Here is a 14,979-nt window from a genome sequence, read left to right on the forward strand (position 1 = left end):
AGTCCAGTGAATTAACTGTACTATCCATGAGCTTCAGTGCAGAGCAAGCCCTCAATCATGTTAGCTCTCGTAATTTTCATAGTTACAATTAGATTAGACACCAAGACATTGCATATCAGTGTTGGAGACTATGTCAAACTATGTCAGCACGTGTAAAATCAAACTACCCAGCTAAAGACCATTGGTGCACAATCCACTCTGTCTTCTGAGCCTATACCAGGGCTGCATCAGGGTAGGTCCATGCAGCTTCTCCTTGGGGATGTCTTGCAGGAAGTGAGCCTTGCCAGATGAAGCAGGGAACTGGCTAAGGAAGCTGCACCCTGGTCTGACCATCACAAAGCAAGAGACTCAAGAACTAGAAAGGCGAGGCTCATGGAGCCATTTATCCCTCCATCCTTCAATTAACCCCACACGTATTTATCGGCCAGGCTGGCACAATAAACTACCTCACATACAAACTAGATTTTGCTGAGTTTTAAAATATGAATGAAAAACATTAAACAATACCTGACCAAACTCAATAAAATTATTATTTAAAATATTTCCATATTGCTTATTGATTTGTGTCCTCGCTTGAAATATTCTCCACTTTTATCTTAACATCCAGGGCTGTGTGGTTTCTCCTTAACCATCTGTTCACTGTAGGAGTAGGATCCCATTCCCCAACTGGGGGTCATGACCCCTTTGGAGGGTCAAACCACCCTTTCACAGAGGCCACCCAATTCATAACAGTAGCAAAATGACAGTGATGAAGTAGCAACAAAAATAATTTTATGAAAAAAAAGTTTTAAGTTATAAGGCATCATCAGAACAAAAAAAAAAAATCTTACCATAGTGAATGAAGGGGGAAGTGCAGAGTGGAGACCCAAAGTCCATTTGTTGGCCACTGGAGATCCCCTTGCAGAGGGGTCTAGGGGAGGAGATGAGTCAGTCAGGGTGCGATGTAGCACCGATGAAGAATACAGCTTTCCTCCATTTCCTAAATGCTCCCCCCCCCACCCACCGACCCACCCACCCAACTACCATGATCCGAATTCTACCTTGCAAGTCTGGATAGAGCAGAGGTTGTACACTGGTGCATATAGGAGCTGGAGGCACAGGGAATCCAGGTGGATGATACCTTCAGGACCAGGGGTGTGAGGGGCGATACTGGGAGGGTAGAGGGAGAGTGGGTTGGAAAGGGGGAACTGATTACAAAGATCTACATGTGACCTCCTCCCTGGGGGACGGATCACAGAAAAGTGGGTGAAGGGAGATGTCGGACAGGGCAAGATATGACAAAATTATAATTTATAAATTATCAAGGGCTCATGAGGGAGGGGGAGTGGGGAGGGAGGGGGAAAAAAGAGGACTTGATGAAAAGGGCTTAAGTAGAGAGCAAATGCTTTGAAAATGATGAGGGCAATGAATGTACAGAGGTGCTTTACACAATTGATGTATGTATGGATTGTGATAAGAGTTGTATGAGCCCCTAATAAAATGATTTAAAAAAAAGAAAAAATAATAATTTTATGGTTGGGGGGGTCACCACCACACGAGGAACTGTATGCCAGGGTCACGGTGTGAGGAAGGGTGAGAACCACTGCCTGAGAGGGAGGCCGTTTAGACGACAGTCACTGTGTTTGGTAGAGTAGAGACAGGCGACTTCTCTGAGCACAGTGTTCACCTTAGAAAAACCCCTTTCTGCTTCTGCTGAGCTCACAGCAATGGTTACGACGTGATTTTAAACTCTTTTAACACTTTCAGGAATTGCATAATTCTGGGAACTTTCTAGAATGTTTTCCACGTACCCTTGATAATCACTAATATCAATTTGGTCATTAAAGTGTCATTCGATGTACGTGATGGCTCTTCAGCAGCTTCCCGTAGAACCAGTACTGCCTCAACAGTCCGGCAATCTGGCTCCCTTAAAGCGAGAAATCGTCATTTAGTACAATTTTGAAATTGTCTACAACCTGCCTTTGAATGTTCACAACCCATTAACCTTTTCTCAAGCTTGTTACGATGTTTTCTAAATGCCTTTCCAGAGGCAGGCCAACAAATCTGTGATTGTCTACAAATCTTGTGTTTTTGAAGGGCTCTGAAGTAATTACTTCATTAGCCGTTTTTTCACAAGGACCCTTTTCCTTCCCCAGCATGTGAAATGCTCTGATAGGGCTTACACCATTTTTCAGCCCTTACTAGGTCTATATTTCTCGCTTGCAGTGACTTGGAGAGAAGAGAAATTTCGTTTAAAATATCCATCATTAATGTCAAGTCAGTTATAAAATATAGCTTTTCAAGATGACAGCCCTGCCTAGGCACTCTATCTTTGAACATAAGCAGTGCCGTAGTGCTGGATAAATGCTGAGGTTGACCTTAAATACAGGTCCCCAAACTCTCTACTCTTGGTCCCCAACCTCGACCAGTCTTTATCGCTTAATCCCGCATTGTTTGTATATTTTGTGAAGTTCAGTTTGATTTTTATTGGATTGATGAAAGATACTATGTCTATACTATATATATAGTATATGTCTATACTATACTCCGGGTTAGGGTGGGTGACATCAAAGACACTCATGCAGGTGTAAGACAGAGCTTCATATCAGGAGTTGAGATTAGGGTGGGGTGGGCCGAGACCGCGCCTGCTCCTTTCACTGCCCACAGTGCCCTTCGCCCGGACCTCCCCAGCCTGGGCAATCTCTCCACCTGGGGCACTGCAGCAAGCAGTCTCGGTTTGCTATCAAAAGATGAAATTATGGAGGCAAGGCTCCGTGGGCTTATGCTGACGGATGCAAGGTGGCAGGCAGCATGGAACTAAAGATCAGAAAATCAAGAAAATGTGACTGCTAGCCAGAGACCCAGAGCCAGCCGGAGACCCAGGAGCTGGCCAGAGGGGCGGGACAGGCCGGAGACCTGAAGCAGCGCTCCTGTCTTCTCTTGGCTGTGGACACTGAGCTAAGTCCGTTTCTGAGGACATCCTCGGTCTATGGCAGCAAGGTGGTCAAACTGCCGCCCTCACGTCCGTCCCTTCCAACCCCAAACCTCCGAACGGCAGCCCTGAGGGTGAGGGAAGAGAAGGGGCAGGGGAGCTAATAGCAGGGGTGACTGTATAACCCCACTTGAGGGGAGTGAGCACAGAACTGTATGTGAATGGATATAGTGGATAGTGTTCAATATGCTAAAGATAGATGAATGAATGAATGAATGAATAAGGCTTCCTGGAGGGAAGGAAGGAGAGGGAAGCCATCTTGAAAAGCTATATTTTATAACTGACTTGACATTAATGATTGATTTTTTTTTCCAGTGTCTGTAACAAAATGTATCCCTGAGGCTCAGCAGAGAGGAACAGGGCCCATGAGTTACAGTGTCTCTGGGGCAGCCTTTTGGGCCTGCGCCAGCCACGGGCAGGCGGGGCAGATACTGAACTTGACACAGCTGCTTAATGATTGATATTTTAACCGAAATTTCTCTTCTTCCCAAGTCACTGCAAGTGAGAAATATAGACCTAGTAAAGGCTGAAAAACTTGTCAGGGTGGGAGGGGATCAAGGGGAACTAGTATCAGGGAGCTCAGGAAGAAAGAGAATGTTTGAAACTGATGGTGGCAGCGATTGTGCAACACTGCCCGATGGGATTGAACTGTGGAATGTTCTGATAGCTGCAAGAAGAGGCAATTATATATTATATATCAATCTAACATCCCAGCCCAGTCCAACTCAAGTCCACAAGTCTGAGGCTAATCCATAAATCCCTCTTCACACTCACGCAGACGCTCGCAATGAGGCAGAGTGCCGGGAGGTCGCGGGCCGGTGGGTGCAGAGGCCTGTGGATCTGATGGCAGTGCCTCTGGGTGACTCCACAGCAGGTGAAGGCAGAGAGAGAGAGGAGCCGGCTCCCAGAGAGCCCTTTGTCTCAGGGGCAACTCCACATGAGGTCATCAAGCTGTGACCTGTCAGGCTGAACACCTGTATCTTCTTCTGGGTGCCATGTTGACACCAAGAAACCTAACGATCTAAAATGAGTCCCTTTGTGGAATCATCGGAAACAGACGGCAGCGGCGGTTTCATGGTCGTATCGCTGTGTTGGGGACTCTTGCCGCCCTAGTGCAGCTCCGGTCCAGGGTTCTTCCCCAGCAGAACGCTGGCACCAGCAGAGCAAACGCCTCTGACACCCCCTCGTGTCCCCCCCGCCCCCCCTCCCCGTCATTCTTAGTAAGCCCACCATTCTGTGAACTCTCCCTAACTGGAGGACATATCGCCTCTGCAGCCTGTCTTTCCAATTCCACTAGTCCAACGAAAATTGGTGGTGGTAGAACTGTAGCCTCAACTTTCAAGAAAAGGACACTAACTGGTTTGCAGGCTATCATTGAAGCTCCATCAATAATCAAACATATTTTCAACAATTTTATCAAATATTTCTTTTCAAATTTCCTTTGCAATGAAATCGACTACTCTCAAAGCAATTTACAAGAATGAATCCTATTTCCATATCTAATCCATGTTTAATTTGCGTTCTGTTTCATCTTCTAGGTCAGAAAACGGTTTGCATCTTTTTGCCAGGCTGTGAACTATACTAAATACGCTACAAGGAATACTTAAAATACTTTTCATGGGGGCAGAGGGGAGGGGAAAAAGAACTGGTACCGAGGGCTCAATAGAAAGTAAATGATGGCAACATATGTATGATTCAATTGATGTGTGTGGTAAGAGTTGTATGAGCCCCCAATATAATGATTTTTAATACATTTTTTCATTCACCGTATCTGTTCCCTTGTTACTGAATCCTGCTCACGTTGTTTTACATTCTCTTTACAAATGTTGTGAACTTTGGGTTGAAAATGTTATCTCATTTTCTTCCTTAGAGAAGCTGTTGGGCTCTTTATTTTCCTTGATCCCTCAACCTGGAGACATCTCCCTTCCTGCAGCACATGGATGCTTTCCACATTTATAAGCCATTTTTTGCACAATACTCACAAACTAATTTTTTTTCTTTTTAAAAATCATTTTATTGGGGGCTCATACAATTCTTTTGTTTTGTTATTTATTTATTTATCTATCTATTTATTTATTTATTTATAAGCATTTTATTAGGGGCTCATACAACTCTTATCACAATCCATACATACATCAATTGTGTAAAGCACATCTGTACATTCCTTGCCCTCATCATTTTCAAAGCATTTGCTCTCCACTTAAGCCCTTTGCATCAGGTCCTCTCTTTTTTCCCCTCTATCCCCACTCCCCCCTCCCTCATGAGCCCTTGATAATTTACAAATTATTGTTTTGTCCTATCTTGCCCTGTCTGGCGTCTCCCTTCACTCCCTTTTCTGTTGTCCATCCCACAGGGAGGAGGTCACATGTAGATCCTTGTAATCGGTTCCCCCTTTTCAACCCACTCACCCTCTACTCTCCCAGCATCGCCACTCACACCCCTGGTCCTGAAGGTATCATCCACCTGGATTCCCTTTGCCTCCAGCTCCTATATGCACCAGTGTACAACCTCTGCTCTATCCAGACTTGCAAGGTAGAATTCGGATCATGGTAGTTGGGGGTGGGGGTGGGGGTGGAGGGAAGCATTTAGGATCTAGGGGAAAGCTGTATTCTTCCTTGGTGCTACATCGCACCCTGACTGACTCATCTCTTCCTCTAGACCCCTCTGCAAGGGGATCTCCAGTGGCTGACAAATGGGCTTTGGGTCTCCACTCTGCACTTCCCCCTTCATTTGTTAGAAATTACCAACCGGCCATATTTTTCTTTAAAATTGTTATACTGTGGCACAGCCCAGCGTGCAGGAAGAGCATTTTCGGTTTGGGAGTTGGTACCGGTTTTCATTCAGTGGTTGGCGCTGCCTTCTTCGTGTGGAGTGGGTGGGTGTGCCTGGGGGCTGTTTCCTAGTGCAGACCGGTTCGATACCACAGAGTCCGATCTAGGCCTATTTCAAAACCTGTCAAAAACTCTGTTGCCTTTTCAGGCCTACTACAAAAAGATCTAAAGTGTTTTACTTCATTATATTATAGAGCAGGAGCAGAGATGTGTTTACCATTTGAGTATTTTTACTGGTTGTGTCCCGGTCTGTTCAAGTGGTAACTTTCATAAACAAAGCACTGCGCCGACATGCATTTTCTTTATTGTGTCGACCATACACGAAACCTCTTGCGGAATTAATGAAGGGGATAGGGCATGCCTCTGGGTGCCCTTGCTGTTGGTGACTGGATGGGTGGCTGTGTCTTCACTTGTCCCTGGAGGGCTGCATGGGCAGGAGGTATTTGATTTAGAACAAAACCAAGCAGAGAATATTTGGGGTTTATAACCCACTTCATGTCTGTGCCACCCAGCCCCGACCCCACGTCAGGGTCGCCGCCTTTAGCCACCAAGCACCGGAGGCACACAGGGCTGGGGGCTTCAGGCTCAGGCAGAACCCAGCTTCTCCGCTGCAGCCTGGCCGTTTTTTTCCCATCACCCCTGCTGTCACCAGGTGATCACAGGCAGGGGACCAGGATCAGGAGGGGACTGTCCTCAGGCAGCCTCCTGAGGAGGACTTCCAGGCGAGGAGCAGCAGGCAGAGCTCAGCTGGCCAGCCCTCTGACCACTTGTATGCACTGCCCCCCCCCCCATGGGCATGTTACTCATGCCTTCAAACAGAGCTGCCCCTTAGGCCAAGAAACCCCCCTGCTTCCAGATGACGGTAAGTCACATGGTTTCTAAAGGTCGATGAGAATGGACTGCTGGGTTAGACTTTCAGTCAACACCCTGCCCCACTCCCCTCCCCCTTCCCCCCTCCCCCCCCCTTTAAAGACCCGGCTTCTCTGTCAAGGAAGTGCAGGGACTTCCTGGAGAGCTGATCACGTCTAAACAGGGTCGAAAACCCAGGTCCGCATTCTTTCTGCTGCCATCCAGACGACACCAGCCCTCTTCACCCCTGCCTCCCCGCCGCTGCCACGCCGCTGCAGCCGCAGCAAAGTCACCCGTGGCACCAAAGACTGGGCCTGCATTCCAAGGGAGGAAGCCTCACATCCCAGAAGCTGTCGCTGGACACTGCGATTCCAAGGGACAGATGCTCTGCAAAGGGTGAAGGAGCCCCGCGGAATGCGGGCTTGAGAAGCTCCGAAGCTCTAGACACAGCTCTCAGCAACAGGCCCAAAACGAGCAAAGCCTCTGCACGTGCATGTCCCATTTCCATTGTTGCCTTTGGTGCAGAACAGTCTAAACGTTTGCTGCTGGCCAGAGAAAGTGCATGGGTGGCAATAAAGGGGATCGGTGTGTGTGTGTGGTGTTTCACTCATGTCAATACAAGTAAACTTTTTGATACTTTGGCAAACATCTCAAACAACTTTCTAAACACGGGCTTGTGCTCTCAGATCCAGGGGCCGATCACATCCTAGAGAAGCTGGTCCTGCAGGAAGGGGCGAGATGGGAAGAGAACATGCGGACTGGACGCAGGCCGACTTCTGCCTCCCTGGGGTGATCCTCCCCAGCTTGTCCTAGTCAGCTGCAGGGCCAGGACCTGGGGCAAAATGTATGTGGGGACAATCCCCCTTGTGACAACTGACAGCCCCTCCAAAAAGTGCCCACCCCACTCCACACTCATCCCAGCCACTGGAGTGAATCCCAAGCCATGTGAGGCTCAGGTTAAAAGAGCAAAGGGTTTTCTCCCCAATTCAGTCACCACAGTACCCTTATAAAGGGTGAGAAGAGACCCAGACAGAGGGGAGATAGCCATGCAATCCCCCATATCATTTTATTCAAACGAGTAGCCCCCAGGTTACGTTTCTGTGGTTCATGCCACCCACCCACTTTGAGGAATTTTTCCAACTCCACAGAAGCCAACCGCCAGAACCCAATGAAGGCAGCGTGGTGGCACCACGGTTCCTGATTGGGCTAAATACAAGGGAAGCAGTTTGAAAACACCAGCCCCTCAGTGGGAGAAAGTCGGGGCTTTCTGCCCCCATAGAGAGCGACAGTCTCAGAAACCCACAGGGGCAGTTCCACCCCGTCCTGTAGGGTCGCTCTGAGCCGGCATCGACTTGGTGGCAGTTTCGTCTTCCGTTTTGAATGAAGCTCTAAGCAATGTGTTCAGGGCTCACACAGAGAGAAGCGGAAGGCAGTGGGGAATTAGGGATCACAGAAACGGTTGGTTTGAGCAGGATCTTCAGAGCTAGGTCAGATTTCGAGAGGCTAAAGATAAGAGGCTTTTAGATGGTTCCTCTCCCCAGAGCTCAGGTACAATGGACTATCCACTGCAATGTCAATTCAACATAAATAAGTTAAATGTCTATCTTTCTCTCTCCAGATCAACCTCTGGTGTGCTGTGCCGAGGAACTCTGGTGGAACAATTGGCAAGCACTTGACTGGTACCCAACACTCAGTGCTTCGAAGCCACCGACTGCTCCTGAGGGGCAGACGCAGCAGTCTGTCTCCATAGAGATTGCTGTTGAGTGCTGTTGAACCCGTTCCCACTCAGGGATCCTCTGCAGGACAGAATGGAACCCTGCCTGGTCCTGTCATCCTCACAATTATGCTTCAACCCAATGTTGAGCTATTGTGTCAATCCACCTGATCTAGGGTCCCCCTCTGTCCCACCATCCTTCTACTTTACCAGGGATTGGCTTCTTCTGATAACTTGTCCAAAGTGTGTGAGAACATTCTGGCTGTACAGCTGACAAGAAAGATTTGTAACTTTAGCAGTCTCAGGCACTGACAGCCTTCTTTGCCAGCACCATCGTTCAAGTGCATGGATTCTTCTTCGGTCTCCCTGATTCAACGTCCAACTTTCACGTGCATATGATGCAACTGGAAGTTTTTTCAGATTATAAAGCCCAATTCAAGCCCTCTTAAATAGTTGACAAAGCAAGTAGTCTCTTTTTTTCTCCCCAGTCACTTAACCTGTGGGTGCCTTGTTTGGTTTGTTGGTTGGTTTGCTTGCTTAAAAATCAGGCTGTGTCTGGGGTATTAAAGACTTGTTCAAATAAGCAGCCATATAAATAAGGTGTCACTTAAGTTCCCATGGAAGAAGCAATCAGCCTGTGTGACCCACAGGTAACAAGTCCCATCATCCAAACCCAAAGAAGCAACGGAATCAGGTTTAAATGGCGACCACCTGGTCTGCAGAGTCTATGGATGACATTGGAAGCCCAAAATCCATTCAACATGATCCACACATTGAGTAAGCTTCCGGTGAATCCCCTCCGATCATAGCTGAGGGGTGTGAACAGCCTTGCTATCAGTCAGAGAGCATTGTAAAGTCAATTATGGTAGATGTAGCTAGGTTAAAGTGTAATATCATTTGTTCTCCCTTTTGACCCATTTTAAAGTTGTTTCTTAAAAAAAAAAAAAGTGAAGGAGAAAAATGAGTGGCTTAAAGTCCCTGATGAATCTCCTCTGACCATGAATCAGGGAGGTGAACAGTCTTGCTAAGACGCAGAATGCATTGCAAAAGGGATTATTGCAGATGCAGTTAAATTAATTTTTAGCACCTTTATCGTTTTATCGTCTTTCTGATCCGTTTTAAATTTGTTCCAGTTTTTAATATTTTCTCTTCTTTTCTATTGAGATTTTTCTGTTTTACTTTGTTATTGTTAGTTTTTTTGGTGTTTATATATGAAATCCAGGCTAGGTAAATCTATAGCGACAGTAACTAGATTAGTGGTTCCTTGGGGGTAATTGCAGGGGGGTGGTGTTAGGGGGAATGCGGAGCTAATGCCTCTGAGGACAAGAATGAAGAAAATGCTCTAATACTGGTTTTGGTGATGATTATACCACTCTTCATGATGTGACTGAACTATTGAATTGTATAATATGTGAACTGTATGCCAATAAAGCTGCAAACAACGTCCTGGTTGAAAACATCCTGGAATCATTTCACTCATTTACCAATGATCGCATTGGGGTTCAAGGAAACTACTGCTTGCCTCATTCTAAAGTTGGCAGTGAAACCAGAATTCGAACCCAGTTAGAACTACATCCCAAACTGGCGCCTTTGCTATTCCATTGTGAGCCTCTAGGGACGATGAGCCCAAGCTCCAGTCAAATATGTACAAGTTTCACGGTCCTCTTGCTGCTCAGCCGCCCAGCCTGTCCTGCAGGCTTGCACATTTCTGACCTTGGGAGCCGGGCCACCAGGATTTCCAGAGCCGGGAGAGCCGCCCACAGAGTCGAGGAAGCAGGCTTAAAACGACTTTTGAAACAATTAACCAAGGAAAGCCCTGTGGATCAAAGTAGAATCTGGCTCAGCGTGGCACCGGAAGAACTCAAAATAGACAGCTGCCACAAAAGTGCCCTTTGTATTGATGCTCATGAAGACGGCTTGGTTCATGGGGCTGCTGTGGGCCACAGCCAACTGGACAGCCGCTCAACCCCCATCCCTCTAGTCTACGGCAACCCGCTCACCTGTGGAAAGACGTCCACTCTGCTGTCCCGCTGGCCGAGTCGATTCATGCTTCTCAGAAGCTATGGGAAGAGCAAGGTGGTGTTTCTTTAAGGATCATCCCAGCCGTGCATAGCTTTTGTAGTCTGCGGAAGGTCTGACAGAGCTCAGGCTCTGCCTGGCAGGGGGTTGAGAGGCCTCCTGGCCCTTCCGTGAGCCACCTGGGTGTGACACTACTGTTGCTCTCACTGGATCTCTCTCTCTCTCTCTAGACATATGGATCTCCTTCCTTCCCACTCCCTCTCTCTGACTCCTCAGCATGAAGGTACTTTTGCTAATCCTTGCTGGTTCCCTTGCTTACAAATTGAAGAGGTAAGAAGAGGCTGCCAGGAAGAAGCAGTCCTTTGGTACCCCAACAGGATTTCTTTCATTCAAACCGATTCTCACGTAGAAGTTTCTAGAAGTTGTTGAAGGAACCACGCGTTAAAAATATCCGAGAAGAAAAATGAAAGATATAAATGCGCATGGCTGAGATTGAAACGTGCTTCATATCTTCTCAGAGATACAAAGTATCTTTGTGAAAATCACAAGTTTGCATCTCAGGGTGGTAAACTTCCAAAATCTCTGTCCCTGCAGGGTCACCTGTTGTGTCCTCCTGCATTGGTCCATCCTCATCAGCAGGGTTCTGGGGTGCTCTTCGGCCATGTGCAGACCACTCGTGAGAGTTTGGGAGAGGGAGGCCCCTTCAGCGACTCAGAGTTGGAGAAGAAACCCCTGAGATGTGTAGCCCAGCCCACGGGAGACCAGAATGAAGTCAGGATGTTGGACCTAAAAAAATATTCTTTTAAATGATCATCTTTTCCCATTTCGAAAAGGCTAATATTGTATAACTATGGATTCTTTTTTCTAAATTGAAATTAATGAGATTTTCTGCTGGAATACAGCCTCCTGAGAGGCTGCTAGAAGTGCTGTCAGGTATCTTTGATTATCTTCTTTCACTTCAAAATAATGAAGAGAAAAACACTAGGCTTCTTTCTGATTGAGCATCATTGAGACTGCCTTTTGCTGACCCTGGTTGTCACTGGAGCACCAGCTGCCCGCCTGGTAACTGACATAATCTCTCATACTCCCGCACGTTCATTGTTACCAACCCACCGCTCTTTCTTAAAAAAAAAAAACACAGAAACTTCTCAAAACCACAAAGCCCCCAAACGAACTTGTAGAGAAGCAGGTACCTGCTGGCTTACCTAGATAGGAACTAAGTTGAATAGTGAGGAGGGGGATGCTAGATACTGAAAGAGAAGTGGGATTGTCTATTCTGTAAAAGTAGAATTCTTTATTCAGTAAAGGTGGAATGGCCCACTCAGTAAAGGTGGAATGATTCACACAGTAAAGGTGGAATGGCCCACTCAGTAAAGGTGGAATGATTCACACAGTAAAGGTGGAATGGCCCACTCAGTAAAAGTGTGGAGTTGTTTATTCAGCCATCTGGTCTTCCGGCTGACTGATCTGCACACTTGCCGTTGTAAGAATTTCTGGCCTTTGATGATGGTATTTCATGCTTGATAACTTATCAAGGTAAACTATTAGTAAACCTCTAGCCTGGGAAGCGTTGCTATTGGTCAATCAGCACTGGGGTAGCACAGACACGGAGTAACTCTCCTCTCCCCTTTCCACTCTAAAATTGTTCACAAGGAAGCCTTAGTCCTAACCCATGATGTTTCTCTACATGCAAATTGATATTCTGGGGAATTCTGCTCCCTAACCCTCGCTCCCTTCTCTAGGCAGGGCGGTGCTCCGGCTGGGAGTGGGTTTGGGAAGAGAACCTGGGCAGGTGTAGCTCAGCCTCTTCCAGTGTCTTTGGGTTCTGACTGCACTCTGCCCAGTGGCGTGGCGGCGGCTTCTCGGTGGAGTCTCCTCTTCCCTTGTCCAGGCTCCCGAGGCCTGCCCGTGACGAGAGTGAGAGTCTGTCTTGCTCCTAGTAGAAAGTGCGCTGTTGAACCACAACCCCCCTCCCCCATTACGAGGAGAGCACTGTTGGGAGAACTACAGGGACGCCCAGCTGCTGACCCTGTGGGCCAAGCATGGAACTGCTGCAGGTTCCTGAGCTTTAGCTACAGCAGCGGTCTCCACCTGCCTCATGCGGCCACCCTCTCCTACAGTTCCTCATGGTGTGGTGACCCAACCATAACACAATTTTCATTGGCTACTTCATCACTGTAATTATGAGTCAGATGACCCTGTGAAAGGTTTTGTTTGGCCCCCAAAGAGGTCGTGACCCACAGGTTGAGAACTGCTGCTCTAGATTGTTGTTGCTGCTGCTGGAATGGTGACAGCGGCAGGAAGGCTGAGTGAGGTGGAACCTCCTTGGCAGGCAAACACTGCCTCCCCGTCTGGCCACTCTCAGCTCTGTCACCTCAGCCACAGCCCATCTTGCTTTCAGAGGAATCGGCCTCAGCAGGCCGGTCTCCTTCTCACATGAATGTTGTCTGTGTCCATCCACCTTCTCAACGGGTGGCCATTGATGGAGAGAGGGCACTGCACTTGTGTGCGCCAGCATTCCAACTCAGCCCTGCATGGGTTGGTCAAGGGGTTAATGGCACCGGCCTATCATTAACAACATAATCTCCAAGGTTAGCTTTGCCATGATTTCAGCTCCATGACTAAGGTTATCAAGTGAGGGAAGAAGAAATGAGAAGATGACTTAATACACCCTGGAACAGCTCCTGTGAGGCCAGGGAAAGCCACACTTGTGGTCAGTCTCTCGGGTGGAGCAATGGTGGTTCAAAGGCCCTGTGCATGGGAACGGACCGGGTGCTGGCCTCTAAGTCAGGAGTGCCGGGATCAAGTCACCTCACTGCCAGGAACACTGATCGCATATCCTGCCAGATGCCTGTGTGGTCTCTTATCTGATCCCTTTAATATCACCATGCGGGTGGCACCATTGTGTAAGCTCAGGAGAGTGAATTCACTTGCTCAAGGGCAGTGCTGCTAGGTTGCAAACACAGCATTCAGAGTCTGCAGACCAACCTCTCTCCACTGCACCTGCAGCCACGACATCATGCTTCAGCCTGCAAGGAGGGGCTCTGCTCCTTCATAAGTGGTGGGCACTTTGAAGAATCTTACTTTCTTCACTTCAAGCCCACTCGCTCTTTTGAAGTCACTTGATTTGAGTTGATTTAAATTTTTAAAATGCCATCTGCTTGATTCCAGCTCACAGTGACCCCTTTGGCCAAAGTAGAACTGGGCCCTGTTGTTTCTGAGGCCGTAATACTCCATAGGGACTGAACACCTCGTCTTTCTTCTAAGTTGCGGCTGGTGGGTTTGAACTGCTGACCTTGTGACTAGCAGCCCAATGCGAAGCCCACTACACCACCAGGGCGCCCATTTGTGCCTACAATAGAGAAAAATCATTGGTTATCCCAGAACCTCCCCTTTCCCCTGGAAATAGCACTTCTTTCCCCGGGAGCTTCTCCCTGGCATTCTGCCCTAAGGTTCAATGGAAACCGTTGCATTCTTCCCAACCCTTCCTCCCTTGGCCCAGAGGTCGGCATTAAGCCCAAACCAGCCATTCCCTACCCCTGCTTCCTCCCCAAGTTGATTGACCCAACAGTGAAGCAAGGAAGAGACATTTCAAAACTCAGGACCCACGGGTGGCCTGTGCCGTGTCCTGTGGGACACGCGGTTGTGAAGCGGAGATGAGAGAACAAGAAGAAAGAGCCTCAGTGGAGCTCACTTCCTCACTTCCAGGCCTGCGGTGGGAGGCAAGTCACTTAACAGCCCTTTTGCTGCCCTGATGGCTGTTCCCGTATGAAAATCAAGGGTGCTTTACTTCATACGGTTAATACAATAAAAGAGGCACACAAACTAGGTTATGAGTTTTTAAATGCTAATGAAAAAATATTAAATGACAACCGACAAAACAATAAAATTGACATTTAAGCCATTTCCATATTGTTTCTCGATTGCGTCCCTGCTGGCAATCTTCTTTGCTTTTATCCAAGCATCACGGCTGTGTGATTTACCCTTAACCAGCCTTCTGCTGAGCTTACAGCAATTGTTCTGATCGTATTTTTAGCTCTTTGAACACTTTCGGGATATCACAATTCACTCATAATATTCTGAGGGAATCTGGGGCATTCCCCAAAGCAGAGAGGATGACAGTCTGTCACCCTCTGGTCGTGTGGCCCCCTTTCTCTGTTTACTGAAGTAACAAACACAGGGAATAGAAGTGCAGTATTTCAGAAAATGCAATGAGCTTCATGAAATGAATACATACATATGACAAGCAGAGTCCCCGCTGATTTGTTAGACCTGTGGACGGAATAAGCATCACTACATGTGCTTACAGTATGCTGCTGTGCGCATGAGCGTGAGTACATTTGTGATCTCCACATTGGGTGGCTGCCCAGCCGCCCACATCAGAGAGAACACCAGTTACCAGCATTAACAGGCTCACCAAACTCAACGAAAAAGTGTCAGTTCTGCTGAACTGGTGCAAACTGGTCAAATGCCACCACGGGCCCCAGGCCGGATGGAATTTCCTCAGAAGTGTGGTCTACTTCCTATGGAAGTGGATACTGTAGAAAATCTTGTTCGACCTTAGTTGACTATGGGTCCTGCCTCGGCCTGGTCAG

The 14,979-nt window shown here is 47.7% G+C and overlaps 1 non-coding gene across 1 annotated transcript; it reads right to left on the reverse strand.

The window, feature by feature from the left end:
- Positions 1 to 3,283: 3,283 nt before the first annotated feature.
- On the reverse strand, positions 3,284 to 3,422 carry LOC142447630 (small nucleolar RNA SNORA5). The gene has a single exon (XR_012784299.1). It is a non-coding gene; the product is annotated as a small nucleolar RNA SNORA5 (small nucleolar RNA).
- Between the last annotated feature and the right edge of the window lie 11,557 nt (positions 3,423 to 14,979).

The sequence above is a fragment of the Tenrec ecaudatus genome, chromosome 4 (assembly GCF_050624435.1).
Source record: "Tenrec ecaudatus isolate mTenEca1 chromosome 4, mTenEca1.hap1, whole genome shotgun sequence".
In the NCBI taxonomy this organism is placed as follows: Eukaryota; Metazoa; Chordata; class Mammalia; order Afrosoricida; family Tenrecidae; genus Tenrec; species Tenrec ecaudatus.